Source organism: Scyliorhinus canicula, chromosome 10 (assembly GCF_902713615.1).
Source record: "Scyliorhinus canicula chromosome 10, sScyCan1.1, whole genome shotgun sequence".
In the NCBI taxonomy this organism is placed as follows: domain Eukaryota; kingdom Metazoa; phylum Chordata; class Chondrichthyes; order Carcharhiniformes; family Scyliorhinidae; genus Scyliorhinus; species Scyliorhinus canicula.
The window spans coordinates 98,639,886-98,667,811 of NC_052155.1; the positions used below are offsets into that span (position 1 = coordinate 98,639,886).

At 45.7% G+C, this 27,926-nt stretch overlaps 1 protein-coding gene across 8 annotated transcripts in view; it reads left to right on the forward strand.

Moving 5' to 3' along the window:
* fam110b (family with sequence similarity 110 member B) overlaps positions 1–27,926 on the forward strand; it is a 189,985-nt gene that overhangs the window by 144,894 nt on the left and 17,165 nt on the right. Inside the window, exon 3 of one of the 8 annotated variants that reach the window (XM_038809408.1) lies at positions 4,326–4,485. The exons of the other annotated variants lie outside the window; for them this stretch is intronic. The gene's annotated coding sequence lies outside the window, so the exon portion shown is untranslated. The remainder of the gene's footprint in view (positions 1–4,325; positions 4,486–27,926) is intronic. 8 annotated transcript variants of the gene reach the window in all.

A 27,926-nucleotide genomic window follows, 5' to 3' on the forward strand; every position in this document is an offset into this window, starting at 1 on the left:
TGACCGGCCCATTCAGTCCTCTCACGTTCCATGTGATCAGCCTGGACGGGTGACTTCCAACCTCCTCCCCCCCCCCCCCCCCCCCCGACTAGCCATGACCCTTTTTAGGCCAGCCTCAAATTCGCGCCCTCCGCTTCCTTGAGTCCCCACTCGGGCTGTCACCGTTCCCGACATCCCATTTGTCCCCTAGTAACAGTTCCTCCCCTGTCAGCAAAGCAGCTCCCCCCTCCCTCCCCCTAGCAACGAAACTAAAAACCCAATCCCCCAAGTCAAGCTACAGCTGAACACCTGTACACCCCACTGCACTTCCAAGAGTCAGCTGACCCATGCTGACTCGATAGCTCCCGCTCCAGGCACCAAGCAGTCTGTCTCCCTATTGTACTCTCCTCTATTTCCCCCCCCCTCCCCCACACATGAATAATCATTTTAAAAGCATCACATTCCCCAGTAAACAAACAACAGAAAAACAAATGAAGAAAGTCACTTTAGAAAAATAGTGACCCAAAAAGCAGAATTAAATTCAAAGCCCATCCCCCCCTCTAACAAGGTGCATGCAAGACAGATCCACCTTTAACCATTCACACAGCCCATTATTTCACATAGAGCTACTTAAATTCTTACAATCCAACACCACAAATCGCTGCCACAATACTAAGTGACTTTTAATTCGCCTCCAGCTTCATTTCTTTAATAAAGGCCCATACTTCGTCTGGCGTTTCAAAGTAGAAGTCCCGTTCCTCATGCGTGACCCACAGGCGGACTGGGTACAGCATCCCGAACTTCACCCCCTTCTTAAAGAGGGTCGTTTGTGCCCGATTGAACCCAGCTCGCCTGTTTGCCAAATCCGCTCCCAGGTCCTGATAAATGCGCAACTCACAGTTCTCCCACTTGCCGCTCCGTTTTTTCTTGGCCCACCTCAAAATGTGTTCCTTGTCTATGAAACAGTGAAAAAGTACCACCATGGCCCTAAGCGGTTCGTTCGCTCTGGGCTTCCTCACAAGGGCTTTGTGTAATTCCAGGGGCCGAGGGAACGCCCCAGCCCCCATCAACTTCTTCAACATGTCCGTCACATAGGCCCTCGCATCCGATCCCTCACTGCCTTCAAGTAGGCTAACAATTCTGAGATTCTGCCTCCTGGACCGATTCTCCAGGTCCTCCAGCTTATCCTGCATTCTTTTCTGGCGGTCGTTCATCATCCCCACCTTGCTTTCCAGCACGGTTATATACTCCTCGTGCTCGGACAACTTTGTTCAACCTCCTGGATCGCTCTCCTGTGGGTTTCCTGATTCTGAACCACTTGATCAATCGAAGCCTTAATCGGGTCCAGCGTGTCCTTCTTCAGCTTGGCGAAGTAATCCTCGAAAAACTTCACCAGCTGCTCCGTCGACCACTGTGCCATCTCCCCGCGGCCCTAGCCCTCCGCCATGCTGTCCCTTGTTACCAGCTCTGCTTGTGTCTCCCTTATAGGACTTTGTCGTCTCACATGTCCACTTCTGGTCCAATTCTCCATACACCAGAGGGGGATTTCTCCTTACTGTCTCACTCTTCATTGCTTTATCCCATAAAATCCGGAAAAAAGCGGGGGGGGAATAGGTCCAAAAGTCCGTTACGGGCGGGAGCTATCAAATGTGCGACCTACCCCTCCATGGCCACCACCCGAAGTCCCGAAGCTCTTACTTTCTAATGTTATTGTTTTTGCTAGTTTACTCATGGAGTATTTTCTGCACCATTCATCGCTGGTTTTCTAAAATTTTCCCAATCTTCCTGCCACTAATCTTTGCATAATTGTATACCTTTTCATTCAATTTGATACATTCCTTAACTTCCTTAGTTAGATGTGAATGGTTCATCATCCTTGTTGTCTCTCTTTCTTTCGTAATGGAATAACTTACAAAGAGCCGCATTTGTAATATCTAATTAATTCATCATAAAAAGTGTCTCCAAAAAGATTCTGACCCTTGTTATGCTAAATTTATTTTTTGAGACTAAACTCCCGTCACATTCTGCAGTTTTCCTTGTTCTTTGTTCAAATGTGAAAGTACATGGGCGGTATTCTCCGCTCCGATAAAAATCGGGATGGCCGTCGTGAAATCGGCCGAGGTTCACGACGGCCTCGGGGCCCGCTCCCCGCACCTAATTCACCCCCACCCGGGGAGCTAGGAGCGGGCCTCCATCTTTCCCGGCCACGACCTCGTCGCGCCGGAAATGACGCGCGACAAACGGCGCATTTGTGAGGTCTTCCACGCATGCGCAGGTTGCCGGTTCCAACCCCCGCATGCGCGGATGACTTAATCGCACAGACGGCGCGAACCGCGCATGCACGGTAGCCATCTTTCTCCTCAGCCGCCCGGAAAGACGTGGCGGCTTGATCTTGCTGGGCGGCGGAGGGGAAAGAGTGCGTCTGTTTTGGACGCAGGCCTGGCGATCGGTGGGCACCGATCGCGGGCCTGTCTCCTCCTGAGCACAGTCGTGGTGCTCCCGTGCCAATCGGGCCTCTAAATGCCCCAAACGGGCATCTGGCGCCCGTTTCACGAGTGCAGCGACCAGGTGTGGTTGCTGCCGTGGTGAAACGGGCGTGAAGGGCCGGCCGATCGGCCCATCGGGCTCGGAGAATCGCCGCTCACCGTATAAAACGGCGAGCGCCGATTTTTCCGAGGGGGGGGGGAATCACTGGGGGCGCCAGGGGTGTGTAGAAAATGTCAGGAGGCCCTCCCGCGATTCTCCCACGCCGCGTGGGGAGCGGAGAATTCCGCCCCATTATTTGCTAGTGACCGGTAACCTCCATCAGAGGCATGTTTCATTAGATTATATCTAATTTTTTTTTAATTTTTAGAGTACCCAATTAATTTTTTCCAATTAAGGGGCAATTTAACATGGCAATCCACCTACCTTCCATATCTTTAGGTTGTGAGGGTGAAATCCACACAAACACGGAGAATGTGCAAACCCCACGCGGACAGAGACCCAGGGCCGGGATCGAACCTGGGTCCTCGGCTGCCCTAGATTGTATCTAATTTAACTAACAGTTTGTTGTGGTGGTGGTTTTGATGGCAATTACATAAAAGTATCAGATTGTAAAAAGGATGCTTCAAGCTCCTGATGCTTGTACCTGTGCCACTGAAATGTTACCGCTACATGTTATTTCACTATTCTTGACAATGCATCCTGAACAGTCTAATTATTATCCACCCTTCTCAGACAGGAACATCCAGATATCGGGAATATAAATGAGATGCTCCATTGAACTTCTCTTCCACCTTCATGAAAAATGTATTTAATATCGATGGTTTGCGAATGCATAGTTTGCTTTGAGCCATATGACATGGATGAACAGCCGCTGGTAGCAGATGTTTGATGTTACGTTTGTGCCGTTGGCTTGATCACATGAACCACTAGCTAGAAAAGAGATGCTTTCTTAATTTAAATCAATGGGAAGCTATGAGCATTCACCTTGCAATGTGATATGAATCAGATACAGTTCTGTTCTCAAATTTAACAGACTTCACGCCAATGGGATTACTTATTATGGAAGTAACATTGCAAGATAAAGGTAGCATTTGTATTCATTTTGATGTCTGTCCAGATTAGTCTTTGCACCATACATGTGATCAGGGTATCCGGTTTGACCCTAGAGAAACACTATTTCACTTGTGCAAAATTTTCAATGGACTTCCTCATTTTAGTGCCAGATTTACAGGAGCACTATCTGCTCTTTCTCAAATATATCCGCACAAAAACAAAGAATATTAAATGCTTATTTGTTTAAAATCTTCCATAATGTGTACATATGACATAAGCAGAGTTAACACCAGGAAGTGCTGGCAATTATGAATCTTTTTCTGGCTGAAACTTGATAGTCCATGCTTAAGGCATTGATTATGATCAGTTATTCAAGGAATTTGTAAGATCAATGCCATATATAGCTTCCTAAAGCGTGCCCTGTTTGTGTGCAATGAGGAATAATGCAAAAACATATGCACAAGTATTTGCTCAGATATTGTGTATTTATTTTATGGGTTTAATTTGGGATTTTGTGTGTTTGTGTTTCCTGTCCAAACTGATAAAATCAAAGATATTTATTTATTCTGCTGGATTCTCTTAATTTCCGATGCAGCTTGAAATATTTCAACAGCAGCATACGGACCGTGTTTAAATTCTGATTTGTTGAAAGAAAAAAACTTGCATTTTATACTGTACCTTTCATGTCCTCTGTGTGTGTGAAAGCCATTATAGCCAATAAAGTACAGTCACTGCTGTAATGTAAGAAAATGTGGCAACAAATCTGCCATTCAACTAAAACGGCTTGCCTATATCTTGCTTTCTAGCCATTGTATTTACTTCCATTTGTGTGAAACGTGTACAATATGAACTGATCATTATCAACATCAAGCTTATGTGACATAGATGTCTGGCTGGCATTTGGTTTTGGTGGCATGCTTATCGGCCCTTCCAAGAAGTGTTTGTTAACATCAGCTGTGGCAAATGGTGCGTATATTTCCTCCTAACAACTTTGAATTTAATTTGTATGTTAATCATAGAATTTACAGTGCTGAAGGAGGCCATTCAGCCCATCGAGTCTGCACCGGCTCCTGGAAAGAGCACCCTACCCAAGGTCAACACCTCCACCCTATCCCCACAACCCAGTAACCTCACCCAACACTAAGGGCAATTTTGGACACTAAGGGCAATTTATCAAGGCCAATCCACCTAACCTGCACATCTTTGGACTGTGGGAGGAAACCGGAGCACCCGGAGGAAACCCACGCAGACACGGGGAGGATGTGCAGACTCCGCACAGACAGTGACCCAAGCCGGAATCGAACCTGGGACCCTGGAGCTGTGAAGCAGTTGTGCTATCCACAATGCTACCGTGCTGCCCAAAGCAATGTCATTTATTATAGGCGTAGGTGAGAAGTAGGATGTGTGAGAGTTCATAAATGGAGAAACAATCTCGTATTTGTAAACTTTAACTCGTCTAGATTTAGGCTAGTGTAATGCAAGCAGGTCGAGGCCTACATTTCATATGTGGTAGATCCCAAAACTGAAAGTATCTGAATACCAAAACATGATCGGCCCCAAGGGTTTCAAATAAACGATACTCAACCTGTAGTAGAAAGCCTGGTAGAAAGCATTAACGTTGTAATTAAAATTGCTAACTTTGTGTTATCTATGTGCTATACTGTCGGTTAACTCAGCTGGCTGGACGGCTGGTTCGTGATGCGGAGCGATGCCAACAGTGAGGGTTCAATTCATGTACCAGTTGAGGTTTTACATGAAGGCACCGCCTTCTCAACCTTGCCTTTCGCCTGAGGTGTGGTGGCCCTCAGGTTAAATCACCACCAGTCAGCTTTCTCTGAAAGGGGAGAGCCGCCTACAGTCCTCTGGGACCGTGACAACATATTGCTCCAATAGATTTGTTGAATAGCTCGTTGTTTGCAGCAGCATAACCATCAGAAACTGCACTCGAGCTCCTGGAAATCCTGTAAGCAGTGCCACTGGAGATCTGTGGATTTTCTATGAATAAATTAGAATTGTTAGCCGTGTCTCCAATTCTTTACACAGGGATTACTTGCACATCCATTAAAAGCTTTTTCTGTAGAAATTTGTCACTAGTTTGACAGTCTTTCTCTGGGTGAACCATCACAAAGCATTTCAATTTTTACTTGATTTCCAAATCGTTTGATTTGGAAAGGATGGAAATGTTTTGCATTACAAAGGTTATTGGTAGCTTTAATTACAATTTTGTTTCATTGAGTTGGCTTTAAGAATGAATCGTAACAGCAAAGCGGATTTAAAAATGGCAGAAATGCATCTTGAACAGCTTGGCCTTGTAATTACACCAAAATGAATCGATATAAAAAGATAGCACTTGTAGTGAAATGCCAAAGAATTTCATAAAAAGAGATTAAGCAATCTTATGCAAATATTTAATTTGAGGCCCTTTATGTCTTCACAGCGCCACTTAAATTTAGTTTTATTATCATGTGTTTTTAATATCCTCAGTACACATGTTACTTGATTATTCTGTACGTTGAATTGAACAGATAAACTTGTGCCAATTACCTTTCGTGTTGTCTGCATTTGTCTTTTGTAATAATTTTGCTGCACCAATGCAACTAGTAACCTCACTAGTTGGCCAGGTTATTTGGCTTTTGATCTGTGACATAGCTGAAGTCCCAGTTGTGTATCTTTTGGTGGAAGGGGATAGTGTACCCAATTCTGTGCCATTCCCCTTTCCATAAGAATAGTTATTGGTCCTGAGAAATGTGTACAAGATATTTGCTAATTGGTTGGAAGATTGAAAACAAGCAGTCTGTACTGAATGTGCAGCTGTACTTATTTTGCTCGGTCACATGGGCAGAGTTTGTTGATGGGTATGTGAGCTCTGTGTTCACCACATGTAATTATAGACAAAGGACCCAATCTAATTATAGACAAAGGGCCCAATCTAATGGAAAAGTTTTGAAGAGCGCGATTCTCCCAAAAAGTTTCAAGTTCATTTGTGGTGGATTTTGCAGGGAGTTCTCTGCCTGTTCTGCCGGCGGGTTCCCCACCGCTATTCAATGACGCAGGTCACTTTTTTGGGCCCTGGGGAGGTCCTCACCAGTTTAGCCCACACTTCAAATGTTTTAGCACTGGGGAGCTGAACTCTGAAATGGGGCTGTCATTTTGGAAGGTGCTCCGATCTCAAAGTGAGCTTGTGGGTTCCCCACCCATGGACAATGTCACCCTCCCACACACATAGGCACCACCCCACACCCCTCCAAGTGAGGACACCCTGCTATGGGGTCCCTGGGAAGCCTCCCCCTTACAGCACGCCCTCCCTTCTAGGTACCCCCCCTTCACTCCTTTACATCCCGGAGGCCTCTACCTACCTGCCCTGCATACCCCATCCTTCAACCCCCCGATCCACTATCCTTTCATGGGCATGGCCCCCCTCAGACCCTGACCCTTCTCCGAGCCACCCTGGCACCTGCGCACCCTTGCACTGGCACCCAGGCAGTGCTCCAGCAAGCCTGGCAGTGTGAGGATGGCAGTGCCAAGGGCCACGTGGGCAGTGCTAAGGTGCCCACATTCTAGGGGGAGGGCCTCACTGCACTGACTGTGACCACCCAGGGATCTCAGATAGCCGGGGAGACCCCCAGGGTGCAGTTCTGCTTGGTCCAAGTTAGTGTGGACCAGTGCCCGGCTGCAGCTTCCCTGGGGAGGCAGAAAATCGAGGGAGGCCGGTGTATCCCAGGTAAGTAGGTTTAAGACCTACTTCTGGGGGCAGCACAGTGGCACAGTGGTAAGCATTGCTGCCTACGACGCTGAGGACCCGGGTTCGAATCCCGGCCCTGGGTCACTGTCCATGTGGAGTTTGCATGTTCTCCCTGTGTCTGTGTGGGTTTCACCCCCACAACCCAAAGATGTGCTGGGTAGGTGGATTGGCAATGCTAAATTGCCCCTTAATTGGAAAAGATAATTGGGTACACTAAATTTTAAAAAAAGACCTACTTCTGAGAGCGCCAATTGGCCCTGCCCCTTTTGGGCGGCGTTCCGACTCCGACGCCTCACTGTGTTAATCTCGTGCGGGGCGGAGGCTGCCGGGAGACCCGCAAGAGGCTCCCCCAGGATTTTCCAGCCGCGTTATGCTCTCGCAAGGTGTTACTTGCACATTCATTAAAAGCTTTTTCTACAGAAATTTTTCACTAGTTTAACAGTCTTTCACTGGGTGAACCATCACAAAGCATTTCAATTTTTACTTGACTTCCCCTGACCACAGATCCTCTGTTAGCGCTGGCCCTTAGCCTCAGGAAAGGAGAATCCAGCCCATTGATCCTGCAAGGACCGAAAGAACATTCCAGATTGGTGACCTGGTTTACGGCGAGGGATGGTCCTAGCTGAGTCCCAGTGTTAATAATGGAGAAAATGGGACCAGTGCCATACAAAGTGAAGGTCCAAGGTCAGGCCATATGGAAACACCTAGATCACCTCAGGAGCAGGAGTCCACCCTGAGAAAGCCTCATTCCGGCCATGGAGGTGACTGCTGCTAGTGCCGGGCAACAACTTGAAGGCAGCCCAACATCTGTTCATTTCCCCCCACCCCCCTCCCCACCCAATTACAAGGACACCGATTCTGAGACGGAACCAGGTGAAGCTGGCGGCCCGACTGAAGATGAATCTGTATTGGTAACTCTTCGATGCTCCTTCCAAAAGCTCAGGGTTCCAATTCGGCACTCACCTCCAGATATGGTTCCATCTTCGACTGACCTCAGACCAATCATCAAGTGCCGAGAGATGTTATGGTGACCATTAAAAGCACTGAGGATCATCAGTAGATCTCCCTGTGGGTTTTGTGCGATATGAATTCCCTTATTAAGCGAGCAGGAGCTCGTCCAATGGTGAATGAGCAGAGGAAGCTTTAACCTGAGTCGGTATTCTGTAGGCCTCCGGGCTTGGACTTGCATTGTAAACCACAAGAACGGTCTTTTACGTCACGTTAATAAAAGAGTATGGTTCTGGAAGACTGCCTTGGTGAAGTTATTACAGCCAGCATTTCAAGCCCATCGCTAATTGTCCTTGAGAAGGTGTTGGTGTATGCCAACCTGACTCACTGCACTTCATCTGTTTGCGATACACCCACTGTGCTGTTAGGAAGGTTGTTCCAGATCTTTGACCCAGCAACTGTGAAGGTATAGCGAAGTTCCAAGTTGGGATGTTTGTGGCTTGGAGAGGAATTTGTAGCTTGTGGCATTCTCATGAGTCTGCGGCCCTGGTCCTTCTAGATGGTAGGTCACAGATTTTGAAAGAGCTGTTGAAGGAAGCTCTGCAAGATGCTCCGTTGCATCTTGAATATTGAACCAACTACTGCCACTGTGCACTGGTGGTGGAGGGAGTGAATGTTTGAGGTTGTGAATGAGGTACTGATCAAGTGGGTTGTTTTTGTCCTGGATGGTGTCAAAATGCTTTGAGTTCTGTCATCCAGGCATGTGGAGAATATTCCATCACACTCCTCACTTATCCTTGTAGGCAGAAATCAGGCTTTGAGGAGTCGGGGGGTGGGGGGGAGGGTAAATGACACACCACAGAATTCCCAGACTCTAGCCTGTTATTGCAGCCACAGTTTTTATTTGGCTTGTCCAGTAAAGTTTCTAGTGTTAGCACCCCACCCCGCCCCTGCTTCAGTATCTGAGGAGTTGCGAACAGTACCACGTTAGACAGAATTTCGATTGACAAGGGAGTGGAGAGCAGGTAGCAAAGTGGAATTAACATCACAGTCAGATCAGCCATCATTTAATTAAATGGTGGGGCAGGCTCAAGGGGCAAATGACCTACTCCTTATATTTTTTGTGCTCTAAAAGTCATTAATCAAGTAGCTGAAGATGGATGGACCTGATCCTACAGTGATGTCCTATGGCTGAGATAATTCATCAACAACCAAACTAGCAGGGGGGATTTTCTGTTCACCGCGGGCGCACATCCTGTTATTGCTGCTAATAGGATTTGCGCCAGCCCCCACCCCCCCCCCCCCCTCCCCAGCGACATAATCAGGTTCATGCTCACCATCAATTTGCATGCATTTTAATATGCTGAAGCAACAGAACGCTGTATTTTGCAAGGGCGCCAGGTCCCCCCCCCCCCCCCCCCCCCCCCCCCATCATGCTGATGTAAATCACTACTGCCCTCCATAAATCATAGGAGCAGAATTAGGCCATTCGGCCCTTCGAGTCTGCTCCGCCATTCAATCATGGCTGATATTTTTCTCATTCCCATTCTCCTGCCTTCTCCCCATAACCCTGATCCCCTCATTAATCAAGAACTTAACTATCTCTGTCTTAAAGACACTCAGTGATTTGGTCTCCACAGCCTTCTGCGGCAAAATGCTCCACATATTCACATTAGAGGTAACCACGTCAGGGGCGCGGAGGCCAGTGTAACCCTCAGGTGGTCAGGGACATGGCAGGGCTATATTACGATCCCGGACCGGACCCCAACTGTGGCTAGGACACAGGACAGACATTCTAATATTTAATTTCAATTCTGTAAGACTGTGAGGAAAAGATACCTCACTCCTGGAGTGATTTCATGCAAAATAGGGATCTGGTAAATTAAAGCAAACTTTATTCCAATACAGTATCGGATCAGGGCAGCACGGTAGCATGGTGGTTAGCATAAATGCTTCACAGCTCCAGGGTCCCAGGTTCGGTTCCCGGCTGGGTCACTGTCTGTGCGGAGTCTGCACGTCCTCCCCGTGTGTGCGTGGGTTTCCTCCGGGTGCTCCAGTTTCCTCCCACAGTCCAAAGATGTGCGGGTTAGGTGGATTGGCCATGCTAAATTGCCCGTAGTGTCCTAAAAAGGGTAAGGTTAAGGGGGGGGGTTGTTGGGTTACGGGTATAGGGTGGATACTTGGGGCTTGAGTAGGGTGATCATTGCTCGGCACAACATCGAGGGCCGAAGGGCCTGTTCTGTGCTATACTGTTCTATGTTCTACAGTATTAAAATATCTTTAACATCACACAAGAAAATGGCTTACAATTACCCCTTAAACAATGCTAATCAACACAATGGGCGAGATTTAATGGGGAAAAGCCAGAATCAAGTTTGGGCACGTTTAGTTGGATGTTTCTCAGCAGCGCAGTGAACAACCTCACTATTAAACAGGACTTTCTTTTTTTTTGGATCAGTGAGGAAAGCCTCGCCGATGCTGCACTTAGCTTCAGCTCGTCAGGACATGAAGAAATCAGGGAGACGTTTTTAACTGCTGCCCCGATCTCTGGATCCTCCAGCATGGCCTTCAGATCCCCCCAACGTACGATTAGGGGGGCCTCAAGCCCCCACCCCACCCCACCTTATAAGGCCAGGGTACTCAGGGTGATACTGCCAGAGTGTTTTGATAGCACTGCCAGCGTGCCAGGCTGAGTGCCAAGATGCCCGGATGGCAGCGGGGGAGCTAAGGTACCACCCTGCCTGGGGGCCTACGACCTCCTCGGAGACAGCTCCCTTCTCTCTCCCCCCCCCCCCCCCCCCCCCCCCCACTTCCAAGGTGCCATTACACCTGGTTTGTGTGGACCAGCTAAACAACGCCATATGTTCAGTCCGCAAAACATATTTAAGTGGGCTTAACTGCACACTTAAATATGCAAATCTGGATCCCGTACATTGAGGGGGAGATCCAGGTTGTGACGTGTGTGAGTATGTGTCCTGAGTATCGTGAATCACACAAGAGGCCTCTCGTATGGTCGCGGCCACAATCTCTAATTAAATACCCCACAGGAAACCCACTAATCCAAACATGAACTCATTAGCTCATGCTTTCACGATGCTTTAATTGCTCCTCTGGCTCCCAAAACATAGTTACCTGAAATTCCTACATTCATCACACTTAGCACTGCCCCCTGGCATCCTGACAGTGACAATCTGGTAGAGCCAGGTTGGTGGGGCCAGGGGGTGGGCCTCCAGGGAACTCCATGGGGGGGAGGAGGTACCAATATGTGGGGATGTCAGCGATGATGGTGGACATCTGAAAATCTGATGCCGGCAATGGTTGGGGGGAGCCTTAATTTCATTTTGACGTTGAGGTATCCTTTCTCTGTGGAACCGGGCTTGCCAGCTCGTCATCCCCACCCTGCCAGAGTGATTCATAAAATACACCCATTTGCTTTTTCTTTGGACAAAGTGGCAAAAGATCTGAAGAGAAAACCTGACTCTTTGGGGAGAAACATGCTGATTTTCAGTTACAGTCTTACATTTTTGGGGAAAATTCCACCCCACGTTTCTTTTCAGCTTCTTGTCAGGCTCTTGGCTTGTAACAGTTCAGACATTAAGCCCTCCAAGGTACATCCCATTCCCATCTTCTTAACCTCCTCCCACTGCCATGGAAACAGGTTTTAACTCTATCTTTTCTTTATAAAATTAAAATTAAGTAATCCATTTGCTGCGTACTGCTATGTATTGGCTAGATTTACTAAAATATACATACATTTTTCCCTCTTTGTCAGCCTGTCGGCACCTTTTATATCTATAGAGTATGACCTAAATTTATAGGTAGATGTATGCAACATACATGTCATTAAGAAAACTAAACGTTGCTGAAATTTAGTGACAGTCGCTATAGTCCCAGAGGACCAGAGGCTGCTCCCCCCTTGAGAGAGAAAGAGAGAAGATTGAGAAGACTGAGCCTTCATGGTAATCTCGGCCGGTATAGAAATTGAACCCACATTGTTAGTGTCACTCTGCATCACGAACCAGCCGTCCTGCCGACTGAGCGAACCGACCTCCCTAGTGATATTTAGTACAATTTAGCTGTTCCAATCTTGCAAGTATAAGGACAGCATAACATTTGTTGGTAGTACACAAGTATTTAACCCTGTTGGTGTGAAACAGAGTTTTCGAAGAACAATTGAATAATCTAGTTCTTTGGAATGCTGAATTATGGTCCATATCCAAGACTATAATTCTGTGAATGTGTGTTGTTTTTAAAAAAGTGATAAAAGCAATGCAGGAGGCGGTGATTTTTTTCCAAATAGAAAAATAGTCAATTCAGTTTATCTTAGATACAGTGGGCAGCAGGCAAAGCAGCATAAAATCTTGTTGCCTTTGATTCTACTTAAATGTTGTAGTAAAACCACATGAATCACTTTGGGTTGTATTCTTATTGGTGTAGCAAATGTATGTTATTGTCATTATATTTTCAAGAATTTAACATGCCATTTGTAAATATTTCTGACATTGTTTGGATCATTCAGGATTTCACGTCCAATGAAAATGGGACTCTTTGCATACTGCCTTATAGAGATATAAGAAATAGGAACAACAGTCGTACATGCAACCCCTTGAGCCTGCTCTATCATTCAGTAAGATCATTGCTGACCTGATTCACTATGACTTCTTGCCTGTCCCCATAATCCTCGACTCCCATGTTAACCAAAAATCTGTTTATATAAACGATTTGGATGGAGGGATCAATGTTTTGGTTGCCTAATTTGCTGATGACATAAAGATGGTAGAAAAGTAATCGTGAAGAGGACATAAGGAGGCTGCAAAAACATATAGTGAGATTAGGTGCGTGGGCAAACATCTGGCAAATGAAGTATAATGTGGGAAAATATAAGGTTGTCCATGTTGGCAGGATGAATAAAAAAGAAGCATATTAGATAAGTGGTGAGAGATTGCAGAGCTCTGAGATTCTGAGGGCCCTGCATGTCCTCATGCATGAATCACAAAATATTAGTATGTGGGTACAGCAAATAATAGGAAAGCTGAAATAAAAACAAAACACTGGAAAATATCAGCAGGTCTGACGGCATCTGTGGGGAGAGAAAAGAGCTAATGTTTCAAGTCTGGGTGACACTTCTTCAGAGCTCGAGAGAACTGAACATAGGATGAGATTTATGCTGTAGCGAGGGGGCTGTTTTATTGTCACAAGTATGAAGTTACTGTCAAAAGCCCCTAGTTGCCACGTTCCGGCACCTGTTCAGGTAAGCCGGTACGGGAATTGAACCCGCGCTGCTGGCCTTGTTCTGCCTTACAAACCAGCTGTCCAGACCACTGAGCTAAACCGGCCGTTATATAAAAGCTGGATTGAGGGGAGGGGATGGGGGAGGCTTGGGAAAAAAATTGACAAAGGTGTTGTGGACAAAAAGACAAAGGGACTGTAAGTAGTGGCGACAATGGTTAAGAAGGGTGCTGACTGTGACACATTAAAAGATCAGAATGTGTTCATGGCAAAACAAAGGGAAGCAATGTGTCTAAGGAAAACCTGGAACAGGAAACAGATAGCCCGGGTGGGGTGAAGGGAGGAGAGGTGGTGGTAGAAAAACAAGATTTAAAGTGGGATGAAAAGAGGAATGGAAAAAAGAATCAATGGAAGAAATAAAAATAAATTGATAGAAATAAAAATAGGATGAAGGTGGAGGAGAGACTTCACAGTCTGAAGTTGTTGAACTTCAGCAAACTCAGTTCTTGAATTTTCTATTAGGAAAGCTAATAGAATGTTATCATTTATTGCAAGAATAATTCAATTCGAGGGTAGGGAGGTTAGGCTTCACAGTAGCACAGTGGTTAGTACTATGGCTGCACAGCGCCAGGGTCCCAGGTTCGATTCCCAACTTGCGTCATTGTCTGTGCGATGTCTGCATGGGTTTCCTCCGGGTGTTCTGGTTTCCTCCCACAAGTCCCAAATGACGTGCTTTTAGGTCATTTGGACATTCTGAATTCTCCCTCCGTATACCCGAACAGGCGATATGGTGACTAGGAGCTTTTCACAGTATCTTCATTGCGGTGTTAACGTAAGCCTATTTGTGACAATAAAGATTATTATTATACTTACACAGGGCATTGGCGAGAGCACATACATCAGGAGTATTGTTTACAGTTCAGAGAAGGTTTCTATGCTGATACCTGGAATGGACAGAGTGTCTTGTGAGTGGCTCCTTCACCGGGGGGAGGGGGGCCTCCGGAGGGGTCTGGCCTGCGATCGGGGCCCACCGATTGGCGGGCCGGCCTCTTCCCCCCCCCCCCCCCCCCCCCCGGGCCTACATTCCGCTGCAGCCGGTCCCTGAACACTGACCCCATGTTGGGTCGGGGCCGGTGCGCGTAAGAAGTTCCCCGCGCATGCGCAGGATTGCGCGGCCCAACTACCAATGCACAGGATTGAGCTGGCCCAACTGCACATGCGTGGGTTGGCGCAGCGGTACAGAGGCTGGAGCAGCGTGAACCGTTCCAGCAGCGTGCTGGCCCCCTATTGGGTCGTGCCCGGGCCCTGTCCGACGGCACGAACATTTGGCCGCCATATCAAGAGAATCACCCCATAAGATTCTGAGGGAACATGACAGGGTGGATGTGGAAAGGATGTTTCCTCTTGTGGGAAAATCTAGAACGAGAGGGTCACTGTCTTTAATGGACGACCCTTATTTTTAAACCAAGATGAGGAAAAATGATTTCTCTGAGGGTTGTGACGATTTGGAATTCTCGTCCTCACAAGGTGGTTGAGGCAGAGTCTTTAATATCTTTAAGACAGAAATAGATAGATTCTTGATAACCAAGGGGGTGAAAAGTTATCTGTAAAGGCAAAATTGTGAAGTTGTGGTTAAAATTAAATCAGCAGTGATGGTATTGAATAGTGGAATAGGCTCGAGGGGCCTTTGCTCCTATTCCTACATTCGTATCTCAGTCTTAAATGGGAGACCCCTTTTAAAACTGTGCGCCATCGATCTAGAGTCCCCACGAGGGACAACATCCTCTTGTATTTATTCTGCAAGTCCACTCCAAATCTTGCATATTTCAATAAGGTTACCTCTCATTCTTCCAAGCTCCAATGAGTATAGGCCATATCTGATCAACCTTTCCTCAAGATGACTATTTCATCCTGGGAATCAGCCTGATAAGCCTTATTTGAACTGCTTCTGATGTAAATATATCTCTCCTTGGGTAAGGTGACCAAAACAGCACACAATGCGCAAGGTGCAGTCTCAGCAATGCCCACTCTACATTTATACCCCATCCCTCTCACAATAAAGGCCAGCATTCCATTTACTTCTTAATTGCTTCCTGTACCTGCATACTAACTACAGCGTACGTGCAGTGCGTAATTGTCGGGGGCTTTAATGTAAAACTCTTCAAGCATTTTTAGGAGTTGAATCAAGAATTAGGTTATACATGACATGCCCATAGTTAGTGCTGTGCTTTTCCCTCTACAAGCGAAACAAACGTGTTACATCATTCTAATGATAACTGCTGTTTGCTTTATGTATCCCCATCCAAGTTCCTGCATGAGAACAGGATTTATTAGACCAGGGGTGGGCAAACTTTTCCGTGCAAGGGCAACATTCAGAAATTCACAATTTTAAAGGGCCGCATGGTATATTAAGTAAAATAATTACTTCAGCCGGTTATGATTCTGGGCGCCTCATATAGAGCATAGAACAGTACAGCACAGAACAGGCTCTTCGGCCCTCGACGTTGTGCCGAGCAATGATCACCCTACTCAAGTCAACGTATCCACCCTATACCAGTAAGTAACCCAACAGCCCCCCCCCCCCCCCCCCCCCATTAACCTTAAAAAAATAATTAAAAATTAAAAAAAAAAAATTTTTTAAAGTTTTTTTTTAATGACTTGGTGGGCCGCATAAAGACCTTTGGCGGGCCATTAAAAAATTGAGTTTTTTAATTTTTAATTTACGGCCCGCGGGCCGTAGTTTGCCCACCCCTGTATTAGACTATGGGTATCCCAGCTACCTGTTTAGTGAGTATTTAGAAACAGCCGCTGTCATGCTCAAATTTGTAATATTCGACATTTTACCACAAACTACCTATTATTTACTGACTTCCTGTACCAGCCTCCCCTGACAGGCGCCGGAATGTGGCAACTAGGGGCTTTTCACAGTAACTTCATTGAAGCCTACTCGTGACAATAAGCGATTTTCATTTCATTTCATTTTCACATCAAGCTTCAGGATAGTGCTGAGGCAGTGCAGTCTTTGGAAAGTGAAATTATGCATGTTCAGGTGATGTTACTTTTCAATGAAGAGTAATTCTCCTGAACAATACCTCTCCTTCAGCTCCATTAAGTGGTTGTGCATTCGTTTGCATTTGTGGGTCTTAGCTGTACCCATATTGGTTACTGTTCTGTTACAACCGTGACTACACTTCAAAAGAAATTCATCGGTTGCAAAGCACTTTGGGATAAATCGAGGATGCGGTAAGTACGACAATTCATTGCTTCTATTTAACTGTAACCAGGCCATGTTCTTAAAGGGTAAATTCAGTGAGTTTACAATATTTCCGAATCAATTTACAATGTTGCGTTGAAAGATACTGACATCCTTCCCTGAAAACAGATGAGAAAATATCGAGGATATCTTGATCTGAACAGTTTTTTAAGTGTAAAATCATGATTGACAGCCAAAAATAAGCAGAATGTTATTCAGCATTAGTCAGTGCAGATGGTCACGAACTGCACCCAGATTTGACATCACCACTAGATGAATCAGGAGGACACCCATACCATGGGTGCAGCCCAGTGCTGCAAATTATTTCCTTTTTGTGGCATGATGAGTAAGTTACATGTGCACCTGATTTTAAAAAGGAAAAGTACTTTCCTGGAGTACATTCTACCTCTTTCCAAGAATGCTGGTGTCCAGATATTAAAGGCATTATCCTCGTCTTTGTTCAGCTTTTTTAGCACAATCAAGGGAAAATAGGTCTCACAAGACATAGGATCAGAATTAGGCCACTCGGCCCATCGAATCTGCTCCACCATCCAATCATGGCTGATGTTTTCTCATCCCCATTAGAACAAAAAGAACACAGAAAAGTACAGCAAAGGAACAGGCCCTTCGGCTCGCCAAGCCCGTGCCGACCATGCTGCCCGTCTAAACTAAAATCTTCTACACTTCCTGGGTCGATAACCCTCTATTCCCATCCTATTCATGTATTTGTCAAGATGCCCCGTCCAGGCCCCTAGCACTAAGTGAGTCCCAGTCAATATTGGGGAAGTCTCCCATCACTACAACCCTGTTGTTTTTACTCATTTCCAAAATCTGTCGACCTATCTGCCCATCTATCTTCCGCTGGCTGTTGGGAGGCCTGTAGTAAACCCCCAACATTGCGCCTGCACCCTTCTTATTCCTGATTTCTACCCATAAGGCCACGCTACCCTCTGAGGTATCCTCCTGTAGTACAGCTGTGATATTCTCCTTAACCAATAGCGCAACTTCGCCACCCCTTTTACATCCCCCTCTATCCCGCCTGAAACATCTAAATCCTGGAACGTTTAGCTGCCAATCCTGTCCTTCCCTCAACCAGGTCTCTGTAATGGCAACAACATCGTAGTTCCAAGTACTAATCCAAGCTCTAATTTCATCTGCCTTACCCGTAATACTTCTTGTATTAAAACATATGCACTTCAGGCCACCAGACCCGCTGTTTTCAGCAACATCTCCCTGTCTGCTCTTCCTCAGAGCCATACTGGCCCTATTCCCTAGTTCTCCCTCAATGCTTTCACCTTCTGACCTATTGCTCTGGTACCCACCCCCCGCCATACTAGTTTAAACCCTCCCGTGTGACACTAGCAAATCTCGCGGCCAGGATATTTATGCCTCTCCAGTTTAGATGCAACCCATCCTTCTTATACAGGTCACAACTACCCCTGAAGAGCTCCCAGTGGTCCAGATAACGTAAACTCTCCCTCCTACACCAGCTGTTTAGCCATGTGTTTAGCTGCTCTATCTTCCTATTTCTAGCCTCACTGGCACGTGGCGCAGGGAGTAATCCTGAGATTACAAGCCTCAAGGCCCTGTCTTTTAACTTTCTGCCTAGCTCCCTGAACTCTTGCTGCAGGACCTCATGCCCCTTCCTGCCTATGTCGTTAGTACCAATATGTACAACGACCTCTGCCTGTTGCCCTCCCCCTTCAGGATGCCCGCTACCCGTTCGGAGACATCCTGGACTGTGGCACCAGGGAAGCAACATACCATCCTGGAGTCTCTTTCATGTCCACAAAAGCACCTATCTGTGCCCCTGACTATAGAGTCCCCTATGACTATTGCTCCTCTGCGCTTTGACCCTCCCTGCTGAACATCAGAGCCAGCCGTTGTGCCACTGCTCTGGCTGCTGCTGTTTTCCCCTGAAAGGCTACCTCCCCTCTAGGCTATTTAACAATGCTTAATTTTTTAATTTAGTGTAGATTCCCAACCAGCCAATCAGGTCACAGCTTTACTGTGATGTCACTGGTTTAGCTCACAAGGCTAAATCGCTGGCTTTTCAAGCAGGCCAGCAGCACGGTTCGATTCCCGTACCAGCCTCCCCGGACAGGCGCCGGAACGTGGCGACTAGGGGCTTTTCACAGTAACTTCATTGAAGCCTACTCGTGACAATAAGCGATTTTCATTTTCATTTCAGTTTCCCCCCCCCCCGCCCCCCCCACACACAATTTGAAAAGGTAATAAAAATAGAAATGAATAAAAATCACTTACCTTCCCAGGTTCTCAGATGCTCTCTGGTTCTCTCCCTGCAGATTAAAAGTTACAGGCCAGAAGAAAGAGAGAGAACAAAACAGTAGGGAAAAAGCACCTTCTCCCACTCTGCACCGAATTATCTCACTGCACCAAATTACCAAATTCCAACTCCCACTCTGGATGTGCTTAATCCGGCTGTGTCTCCTTCACTTGCACAAGGTTTACTGAGTGCACTTTCTGTCTGTCTTTTATACAGACCTCAGCTAACCAGGGTGACTCACACTACTTAAGCTTCAAAGAGAAAAATACAATGTGGACCTTTGTGCCACTAAACAGGCCTCAGGTGACTGACAGATTCTCCTGCCTTCTCCCCATAATCCCTGATCCCCTTATTAATCAAGAACCTATCTACCTCTGTCTTAAAGACACTCAGTGATTTGGCCTCCACAGCCTTCTGCGGCAAAGTGTTCCCCAGATTCACCACCTGCTGGCTGAAGAAAGTCCTCCTCACCTCTGTTTTAAAGAATCGTCCCTTTAGTCTGAGATGGTGTCCTCTGGTTCTAGTTTTTCCTCCAAGTAGAAACATCCTCTCCACTTCCACTCTATCCAGGCCTCACAGTATCCTGTAAGTTTCAATAAGATCCCCCCTCATCCTTCTAAACTCCCAACGAGTACAGACCCAGAGTTTAATGTTTAACCCATCAGTACAATTTTACCGCTGAATCTGCACTGCCAACCTAGCTAAATAGGTGACGACCCTTTTAACTTGAACCTTGTATTTTAATCCTTAAACATTGCTGATCTGAAATTATACTAATTGCCAAGGGCCACCACGAGTAGTTGTTTGGGAGTAATAGGATTGGATTGTTTTCAGATTAAAGGCCATGTTTGACTGTGGTACAGATCTTGACCATCCTTGGTTTGGGGCATTGAGGTTGATGGTGCCTTGTTGGCCGTTATCAATCCATGTAATAACTCCTTAATGAGACTCTATCATAGGTTAAAGGTACTGTTTGTATCTTCTGTCACTTCTGCTTTGGTTTCAGCTGGATCAATGATAAAGAGAGTGGATTTACATTTATATAGCATTTTATGTAATCTCAGGATTATGCAGCCAAAGAAGCACTTTTGAAGTGTAAACACCATTGTAATATGGGAAATGTGTGACAGTCAATTTGCACATAGCAATGTCCCATAAACACCAATATAATAAATGGCAAAATAGTTATTTTTCGTGATGTTGATTAAGGCATGAATATTGTTGAGGACAAGTTTGCTCTTCAATTAGTGTTATCGCAAACTTTGCCTCCAACTGAAAGTGGAGATGGGACTTGTTTAGTGTCAGTGGCACCTCTTGAGAGTGCAGCACTCCCTCAATATTTCACTGCTGTTTCAGCATGGATTGTGCACTGAAATCGCTGGGATGGGCCTTGAACCCAAAACATTCTCACTCAGAGGTAAAAATGCTACCACCAAACTAAGGCTGACACTTAAATTGTTCTTGATGAATATATGCTTTACATTGCCAGAAAGCAAGGAAACATTCCAGACGTCATTGAGGGTGGGGGAGGGGAATAAAATCTGGCAATATATCGGAAGATGAGCATGTTGGTTTCCTGTGCAATGATTGTTGGCTTATTCACTGATTTATAATTCTTCCAGATGTCTCTGGTCTGTAAAGTGCTTGGGTTGGGGAGTAGAAAGTAACTGCTTATTGGGGTCATTAATGGGGACATAACTGACAGATTATAAAAAGTTTTGCTGGTGATGTATTAAAATTCTGATGACAAGCTAAAACAGGGACTAAAGATGGCTTTAGGCATTTCATCAAAGCAAGCTACTGTGACATTTTAATTTTTGCTAATGCAAAGATGATGGAGCAAGGTTTTTTTAATGATTCAAATAAATGAAGCAAAACATTTTAAAATGTGTATTTTTTCAGTGATGAAGGGATTCCAACTAATAAATTTTGATACATGCACAACTACAGAAAATTGCAGCTTTTACTAATGTTGCCCTTCAGTTTTCAGAATGATCCTCCTCATAAAAGGTTCCAAGTGGAATTCCACCATAAACCAAATGCATTGTGGATCTAAAACTAACTTTAGCACAAACATTATCCAAATTGTTTCCTCTTCAGGCAAGAACTCATGAATTTTTGACCATTTATAAAGTATCTTAATCCTGCACAACTTTGGCATTATAATTGGCTTGGCACTGACCATCTGATGCCATGGGCGCAACTTAACAAAAATGAAAGAGACCCATTTTGGGTGCGTTTAGCCGGGTGCTTCCTGGGCTTCGGTAAGGAATGCCCCGCCAAAGTTAGGCTCATTTGGTGCACAACTGAGCGCAGCTCGCCAGTGCAGAAAGAAATCGGTGGACCCTCCACCACGGCCTCCTGACCTTTCCAACACCCCAACTTGCCAATTAGGGGCTAACTGAGGCCCACGCACCTCACCTCATAAGGGCAGGGCATCCCCAATCCTTGGCACAAGCAAGATGCCAGCCTGGCAGTGACACCTGGGCACCGTGGAAGTGCCACGGTGCTGGTGTGACACGGGGGTTTCAGGGTACTACCTTACCCAGAGCCTGACCACCCAGGGTCCCCTGATGGCCTGGGACGAGGCCGTTAGTTTATGCCCCATAATGTTTCTACCGACGTACGATTGTCCACCTCTGATTAGTTGGCAATTATTACCCATTCTCATTATTGCCTTAGCCTAACCAATCTGAAGCCTCTTGCAGCCATACATTACTTGCCACAGCTATGATTGTCCAGTTTTGACCTTTTGTCCATCTCTTCCTCCATACACTTCACTGTTGGTGTGAGAACCTACAGCCATACTGACCATACACTTTATTACGTGCGTAAACATCTCCTCACATCCCTCCACCAAAACTGTCACCCATATTTTATCTTGTGCCAAAGCTCATTCAGCCATCATGTACATTGGCCGGAATTTTCCTAACCTCCACGGTGGAAATCTCGCTGGGTGCGGGGGCGGAGAATGGGCGTCAGACCAACAAGCAGGTCCGATGCTGGGCCTAGCCAAGCACCAGAACGTAGCAAAAGGTGCTCTATAAATGAAGTTTTTTTTAAAATCAAAATTAATTCCCCTAAGATCATTTTAATAAAAACTTGTCTTCTTAAATTTGTACACATTCTTTAGGTCAGAAGTATAATGAAATCAGAGGTCTGTTTTGTTATATGTATAGGAAAAATACTAAAGTTAATTTTAAACTAGATGAGCCAATTACCTATTTCTGTATAATTTAAATGGATTTCTATGAATAATTGTTCAGAGCATCACTGTTTGCGACATCTTCCTGTGAGTGCAAAGCTGTTATGTTGCCTCCAACAATAATAACGTATTAAATGCATTTCAAATTAATGTAGTGTGAACAGTTCAGAAATGTTTCCGCTTTTTGTATGAATCGAGATAAATGGAAAACTCCAACAAGCTTCCTGGTAACCACTACAACTACTTAAAATGGAGTTCTTACACCTTGACCTTTTGCCCCAACTTCAGACTTCTTTACCTCACTCCACCCATATCATAATTCTCTTTTGTCCTTGATAGTTTCTCTTCGACTGACTGTGCTAAACATGGCTTCACAATAAAATCCTTGTTCCAGTCTGTCTTCTAAGAAACAATTCAGCTGGCATTCTGCCAGTGGTAGAATGAGGTGTGTTATGATAAAACATTTGTCAATTTGTGATTCAATGACAATTGGTGTTCTTTCCAATTTGCATCTAGAATTTTAACAAGAGCATGCTTAAAGATTTGTACTTTGCGCTCTCCCACTCCATTTACTCCAGTGTGTTTTACTCCGTTCATTCTGAAGAAATTTGAAAACTCTTCTGAACAAAACTGAGATCCATTTTCAGATACAATTTCCTCCTGAGAACCCATAAGCAGCAAACAAACTGTAAAATAGCTACAGTTTTGCTAATTGTTGAGAACGTTCATCAGAAACCCCTCAATTTTGAATGGCTATACGTCACATTGAATAGCTAATGCCCTTCAAATTTGTAAAATCTATGCATCAGCTGCCACACTCAAGCTGACCATTTCCATTGTAGCTTCTTTTCTACAGCTTGACATGCTCTGCACTATTTCACTGTGTCTTCAATATCCTTGTCTAACCCTGGCCTCCAAAGATAGCTTCTTGCTAGACTCTTTGTCAAGCGCATCCTGAAATGTTGATCATGAAGATCACATAACGGGTAGCACGATGACGCAGTGGTTGGCACTGCTGCCTACAGCATTGAAGACCCGAGTTCGATCAAGGCCCCTGTGTGGAGTTTGCACATTCTCCCTGTGTCTGTGTGGGTTTCACCCCCACAACCCAAAGATGTGCAGGTTAGGTGGATTGGCCACACTAAATTGCCCCTTAATTGGAAAAAAGTAATTGGGTTCTCTAAATTTATTAAAAGAAAAGAAAAATAATGAAGATCACATAACAGCTGCGATCTGTACCTTTCAGGAATTGCAACTCAAGACTCCCCACATAACACAACTGATATCAATGGATAGCTCATTCCTGCACATAAAATAATTTCCCTAAGTGTGTTGGTGACCCATTTGTGATATAGTCATATATTCTTGCCAATACATGGTCCCTAAGAATTGTTCTACCAGTGTCATCTGCTGTGATTATTAACTCCTCTGGATATGAAAGGAAAAGTACACTTTTCCCTGTTGGGCTCTACCTGAGGAGGATGATAATCTAGACATTGCTTTGGCATTACTCTGATCTTCAGCATGCTAGTACTTAATGTCGTACTGATAAGCAAACAAAATCAAAGCCCATCTCTGAATTCGGACTGCAGCTGAAGCGAGTAGTCTTGACGTGAAACCCTGAATTTATGAAATATTCTTACTCCAAAAATTAAAGACGCTGCTTCACATTCTATCTGAGCATAATTCCACTGACTGGCACTGAGGGTGCACAAGGCAAATGCAATTAGTCTCTCCTCACTACCATCCAACAGGCAGAGATCACAGCACCTACTCTGTGTGAAGCAAGCTAAATCCTGTTTGATATATTATAATGTACAACCATTGTACCATCTACCAGTTGAACTCTTACACAACTGGAATGCTTTGTCACACTCCTTTGTCCAAATCCATGCAACATCTTCAAGCATTCATTCAATGGATGCAGTACGGTTGCCAAATTTGATATGAATTTACTGCAGTAATTCTCTAAACCCAAAAAAGATCTGAGCTTAGAGATATCCAGTGGGTGTAGCACATTTCCTATTGCTTGAATCTTACACTTAGTAGGATGTAACCTACATTTGTCTCCCCTGTGATCGAAACACTCTACACAGTTTTGAAACATGTCACATTTGTGTACCTTCACCCAAACTCGATGCTTTTCCAATCATTGGAGCACCTTTTTCAGCAGGTCATCTGTCTGTTTGGAGCTGAAATGGGTGTGTCATCAAATCCCACACTGCTCTCTGAATTGCTTGCAAACTTTCATTCATTGCCCCTTGAAAAATTCTCGGGGCTGAAGAAACATCAGATGACAGTCTGTGAAACTGAAATATATCCACATTTGCATAATAGTGAAATATGACTTTTGCCAGGATTCTCTGGTAACGCCCGCTGGAAGTGGGATTCGTGATCGGGTGCAGAATAGCATGCCATCCCAAAATCTGGATTTGCGCCGAGTGCGGATCCATCGCAAGTCTCCAGGCCCACCCCGCCCCACCAGCCATAACGGAATTCCTGCCCCACAATAGCGGGAACATGCAAAGCACTAATAAGCATTCATTTTAATGTGATTAACGGGCTGGGAGCCTGATGCACCAGTTGCTTGTTATGCTCCACAGCCCGGAGTGTCAGTAAGGAGTTAAGTTGATGGGGCTTCAAGTCGATGTAAGTTACAGGTACTTCAGTGGCTGCCCTGCTGGTAGCAGTGCAGCAAATCGTCAGGAAGAAGGTGGCATGATGTTCAATGCTGATCATCTACCAACCATCCCTTCTGCGAGAACCTATGGTCTCCTATAACCCAGATAGCCTCCTCTCAAATGTCGATGAATGAAATACAGGCACTACCGAGGCTCAATATCCAAGCGTAGCTCCATGGAGGAGTCTTTGGCAGGGCTTGAGCCTAACAGCAGTGGGCTCACACAGGGGCATCCACTGTCACCAGACCATGAGGCTCACCATCACTCAGGGAATGAAGTGAGGGGTCACCTGGATGGAGGCAGCGGACAAACATTAGGGGATGTGAGGTATTGCAAGTGACTGTGCTGGAATCCTATAGCGGCCACCAGCTCTGTAATGTTGGGCCGTGTGGCAGGAATGATGAAGGGTAGCTCAGCAGGCACATGTAGGATGACCATGGGAATCGGGGTGAATGGATGGTGAAGGATGCATGATCTTGCTGACTGTGCGTGTGTGGTTATGTATGCAAGTGTGTGTATGGAGGCCTCAGACTGAGGCGGAGAACCATTGTAATGAAGCCCACACAGCAACTAGGGGTGTCATCTAGTCAGGCTGCTGAAGATACGCTTCCGCTGTCTGGGTCCCTCCGACAGGGCGCTACATAAAAGCATCCAGAGAGTCTTGTGCATTGTGGTGGCCTATTGCGACCTCACCCCACCCCTTCCTCTTACTCTTTTATACACAGACACGCACACACACACAGAGGATGGAGCAAGGTTTGGGCTCATAGGCTAGGGATGCTGTCATACCAGGGCATTTCACACGACTGGTCTCATGTCCAGTCACATCTGGGTGAGGGTGGAGGACCTGTGAAACATCCATGGGTCTCAGGTGCACTAACCCTCCAACCCATAGCCCCAGCCCAACCCTCCCAAATCGGTGAGAGTGAGAGCCAGCTTGAAGTGATACTGCAAATGTGTTTAATAGTACATTTTTACATTGGATGCCCCCTTCCCCCGACTATGTGCAACTATATGCATGCTAACATGCGCCTCAGCCATCGATATCAGTGTGACCCAAGCCTTGGACATCCTCACATACGGCTCTAACTGCTTGCCCCAGGCTTTCCGTTACAGATGCCATGCTTTGCAGTGTTGGCCTGCGTGGCATGCATTGTTGGCACCATCTCCTGCACCCTGAAGGCAATTGGACTCCTCCAGTTGTACTTGCAGGCATTGGAATGTTGCTGACAACCCCTCCTGTAAGGTCTGGCTCTGAATTTGCAAATGGACCGATGATGGCATAACCTTTTCCGGAGGCGCAACATCTGTCTTGCGGAGCAACTGTTCCCTGGGATCAGGCAGCCCTCTGACTGGCCGCTCCTTCTGGAATTCCTGCCTCCACCTGATGGTGCTGCAGCAGATATGTGGTTCTCACCAGTCGGTGACCCAGGAACCTGACCAACATGTCCCACGAAAGTGATTTGTCTCTGTGCTGATGGATGATGCAGGTTAATGCAGTGTCGAGAATTTGGTGTCCTCCCCGGAGGTCTGTTCTTACGTATTCTGAGGAGCCGGAAGGGGGTACGGAGCCCGTCGGCCGGCTTCATTTAGTGGGGAACCTGGAATATAAGGGCCATGGGGTCAGCTCCTGGGAAGGTCAGGCTGTGGGAGATGAAACACTCACTTGAGATAGGACATCTGGATTTAGTTGCTTTGGTGTCTCACTTCTTCAGCGCATATCGACCCCCATGTCAGTGACTGCTCGCTCCTTTGCCTCCCCCATGAGTTCCATTGCCCTCTTCTCAGAGGGTGACCCATATCTCAGTGATGGCCTCGCTCATCTTCTGATGCTCCCTCGTGTTGTGGCCTGTTTCATCCTTGAGTGCATTGAAAGGACATTGTGAGGCACTGGCAGGCCAGGTTGGGGGGCATTTAGAGCTGGTGGCCTATGTGAGCAAGGCCCCTCGCCAAAGAGGGTAGCAATCATGGTGGTGATTACTGGGGGGTGAGTTCTGAGGGAGATGTTGATAGGTAACCTGTGTTGGAGGGTTGAAATGAAAAATGAAAATCGCTTATTGTCATAAGTAGGCTTCAAATGAAGTTACTGTGAAAAGCCCTAGTTGCCACATTCCAGTGCCTGTTCGGGGAGTCTGGTATGGGAGGTTACATGGATTTACGGCAGATGGCATAGGGACTGGAATGATGTCATGGGCACGCATGTGGTTATTCACCCTAGAAGCTCGTCATTTATATTTTTTCTGCATTGTATGCTAACCTTCCTGGTCTTGCTGCCAGCCCTCACTGCCTCCGCCACCTCATGGTAGCACAGTGGTTAGCACAATCCCACTTTGTTGCCCAACTGTAAAATATTTGCAGGACAGAAAAGATTGCATACTGCATGTGGAGTTCAAAGTTAACAACTGAAAACTAGTTTATTCTGGTTTGACTGTATATACATTCACAATTGGTCACAAGAGGGTGCTAATACAGTAAGGTTATAGATATTGCTATGTATTCTAAAATTAATGGGGGAATTTCTATTGGTACTCCCTCAGATGTGCCAGAAGCTGTAGAAGGCACTGTGAGTGAGAATTTGCAGTGTTTCTACATTGAGTAAGAGAAGCCTTGTAGAAATTCACCCACAGAAAAATGTTTAGGGTTAAGTAAATTATGGGTGGAGTTGCACTTTCCAACATTGTGCAGTGGGAATAAATCAAACATTTAATTTCTGGAAAGCTGGTCAGGTACGTTGTGTGGAAGCTTCAAGTGATGCTACTTATCTCTGTATTTATTGTACACTTTTGTGTCTGGTTCAACAGCAACATTTTTGTTAAACTAGTGAAATCAGTATACAACAAATCTACGATTATACCTGCTTCAAAGTGTAACTTGAAATGTATATGATCATGAACAATCCTTCAACTTAAAAATGCTAGTCACTAAGTAAAGTTAAAAAAGATAACCCCACATCCATTGTAGTTGAAGTGCAACTGGTCTAAAGGTCAATTGATGTGAAAGTACTTCCTCAGAGTGCTTGCCAAACGTCTATTCATTCTCCGATGTATTTATTTGTTTTACGT